The sequence below is a fragment of the Muntiacus reevesi genome, chromosome 14 (genome assembly GCF_963930625.1).
Source record: "Muntiacus reevesi chromosome 14, mMunRee1.1, whole genome shotgun sequence".
Taxonomy (NCBI): domain Eukaryota; kingdom Metazoa; phylum Chordata; class Mammalia; order Artiodactyla; family Cervidae; genus Muntiacus; species Muntiacus reevesi.
The window spans coordinates 20058172-20061681 of NC_089262.1; the positions used below are offsets into that span (position 1 = coordinate 20058172).

The following is a 3510-nucleotide window of genomic DNA, read 5'->3' on the forward strand; positions in this document are numbered from 1 at the left end:
AAAGATATGGGCATCATTCAATCACTGAAGGCTTGAACAGAATACAAAACAGAGGAAGGAAGAACTCACACTTTCTATCTGATGCTGGACAGCCTCACTGATGCAATGAACATGAACCTGGGCACTCTCCAGGAGATGCTGAAGGATGGACAGGACTGGGGTGCTGCAGTCCATGGAGTCGCAGAGAGTCAGACAAGACTCGGTGACTGAACAGCAAGAGCAATCTAATAGCTAGGGTTTCCCGGGTGGTGCTAGTGGTAAAGAACCCACCTGCCAGTGCAGGAGACCTGTGAGACACAGGTTCAATCCCTGGGTCAGGGAGATCTCCTGGAGGAGGGAATGGCAACCCACTGCAGTATTCTTGCCTGGAGAATCCCATGGACAGAGGGGCCTGGTGGGCTACAGTCCATGGGGTCACAAAGAGTAGGACAGGACTGAAGCAACTTAGCGCACTCTGAGAGCTTGAGTTGCGACATCAGTCTCCTGCTCTCAGAAAGGAACCCGCACTTTTGGATCTTAGCCCTTTGGACTCAGACTGGAACAATGCCCACCAGCCTTTGCAGGTCTCCTGTTTACAAATGGGAGATGGTGCGCCTTCTCAGCCTCCATAGTCAGGTGAGGCAATTCCCCAAATCTCCCTTTCTCTAACTTGTAGATACATAGACAGACAGGAAAGATAAAACTGTATAGTCAGAAATGGATATATGTAGAGACTTGTAGTGAAGAAGGGAATGGCAACCCACTCCAGTCCTCTTGCCTAGGGAATTTCATGGACAGAGGAGGAAACTGGCGAGCTATGGTCCATGGGGTCACAAAGAGCTGCACACAACTGAGCAATGAGCACACACAGACTTGTAGGTCTATTTCTCTGGAGAACTACAACCATACATATTTTGTTACCAAGAGTCAGGTATTACTATTTCCTGACCCAGGAATCGAACCAGGGTCACCTTCATTGCAGGCAGATTCTTTACCAACTGAACTATCAGGGAAGCCCTATTATAACAAATACACACCCAAAAATGTGGAAGTAGTTTTGGACCTGGGTATTGGGTATAGACTGGAAAAGTTTTGAGGTATATGCTAGAAAAAGCCAAAGTTGCCACAAAGGAAATCTAAAAGTTAATCTGATAGACACTCAGAAAGTAAAGAGGAGAACTTTTATATTAATGTATACAAATATTAAATACATAATATGTATATGAATTTCTATGCATATATATGCATCCATACGCGTATGGTGTGCTGTGCCTAGTCGCTTAGTCATGTTCAACTCTTTGCAACCCCACTGACTGTAGCCTGCCAGTCTCCTCTGTCCATGGAGTTCTCCAGACCAGAATTCTGGAGTGGGTTGCCATGCCCTCCGCCAGGGGATCTTCCCAACCCTGGGATTGGACCTAGATCCCCTGCATTACAGGAGAATTCTTTACCATCTGAGCCATCTGGGTAGCCCTTATATGCATATAAATTATACAAAATGACACGTGTTTTACCTAAGAGGATGTCATACAAAATAAAGAAAGAAAGTGAAGGCACCCAGTCGTGGCCAACTCTGAAACCCCACAGACTGTAGCCTATCAGGCTCCTCGGTCCATGGGATTCTCCAGGCAAGAATGCTGGAGTGGGTTGCCATTTCCTTCTCCAATACAAAATAAAGAACAAGCTTTACATTATATAATTTATCAATCAAAATGTATTTGTTGATATTATGTAGTACATGCAAGTATCCTAAGTTGCTTCAGTCATGCTAGATTCTGCAATCCTATGGACTGTAACCCACCAGTCTCCTCTGTCCGTGGGATTCTCCAGGCAAGAATACTGGAGTGGGATGCCATGCCCTCCTCCAGGGAATATTGCCAACCCAGGGATCGAACACTTGTATCCTGCAACTCCTGCATCACAGGCAGATTCTTTACCACTGAGCCACCAAGGAAGCCAGTTATTACATGTATATGTATATGTACACAAATTTTGTATATGTGCTTTGTTACAAAACACATTTTTAGACTATTTTAATTTGATGGTAGTATAGTAGTCTGCTGTTTCATGAGTTACTTTTCTATCTATTTTTTTTTTCAGGTTTGATATCTTTATTCAGGGGGTGATTCAACTACAGAATGAAGTATTTTTAGCATTATGAAATCCAAAGTTTTAAAATCTTATTTCCTTGCAATTCTGTTTATTACAATTTTATAATCCTGGAGATTCTCTTATCTGAAGTTTTTCATGCATTCGGGTATTTTCCGTGATGTCTGATGTGATCAGCAATAAAGGTTGCAATAAAGTAGTAGCTATGATCATAACCCTCTTGTAATCTGAAAACAGGGATTTTCTTTTCTGTACAAGCAGCTATGAAGTTATCAGGAAGTAACTGTCCATCTGAAAGGAACTCATCATCTTTCCCTTGATCAATTAGTATATCCAGCTGAGAACCTGGATAGGACTTCACAAGATAGGTAGCATCATAAGCCTCCCATTTAATTTGATCTGTTCCCAAATATCCAATAAAAGCTTTTTTGCTCCAATGACAAAGCACTGGGTTGCAAAGTCAGCAAATGTTGACACAGATTTGTATTTTCCAGGATTCTTCAAAGCACAAATCAGAGCTCCATGGCCTCCCACTGAGTGGCCAAAAACAGACATCTTTTGGGGGTCCACTGGAAAACTGTCATTTACGAGTTGGGGAAGCTCGTTCCTTAGGTAAGAGTACATTCTATAATTAGTTTTCCAAAGATCTTCAGTATCATCGACAGAAAACCCAGCACCAGTGCCAAAGCCCCAGCTGTCTTCTTCTCCTCTAATATTGCAGCCACGAGGGATGGTATCTGGAGCAATGACAAGGCCATGTTCTGAAGTAGCTTGATGATAACCAGATTTTGATATAAAATTTTGTTCTGTGCAAGTTAAACCAGACAGCCAACATAGCACAGGGCATTTTCCAGTTTCTGCCTTTGGTGGTAAATAGACAGCAAATTTCATTTTGCACTTCAATTCAACACTGTCATGTTCAAAAACTTTCTGCAGCCCGCCAAAGCACTTGCTGCCGGAAACCTGTTTTGATGCCATTCTTCTTCTGTCCGATTACTACTTGCTTTTTGGTCTGTACCAAAGGGTAGATGATCCGCCAGTGGCGGCGGGAAGAGCAGCTGTCTATCTCACTGTTTTAAAATGCTTAGTTACATGTGTTCCCCATTCCGATTAAAAAAAAAAAATTGCTTAGCTATTTCACCAGTATGAAATTAGGATGAATTGTAAAAGTAAAATAATTTTGGACAAATAAGATTATTAAAACTTTCACAAAAAGTGACAAAATGCTTTAGAAAATGTTGCATCGTTTTTGTCTCCATCAATAATTTTCTCCTTAGAAAATGATTCAACATTCCAAAACCTAATAAGAATTTAGATACAATTGATTATGTTATTTATATGGCCTCATTTCTATACTAGATTTTAATTACTCTGAAGTTAATTTGATATGTTAACAGAGTGATTATTAGACTACTTCTCCAA

At 41.3% G+C, this 3510-nt stretch overlaps 1 pseudogene; it reads right to left on the reverse strand.

Annotated features, from left to right (window-relative positions):
- Nucleotides 1–2127: 2127 nt before the first annotated feature.
- Nucleotides 2128–3135, reverse strand: LOC136146574 (S-formylglutathione hydrolase pseudogene; annotated as a pseudogene).
- Nucleotides 3136–3510: the final 375 nt, after the last annotated feature.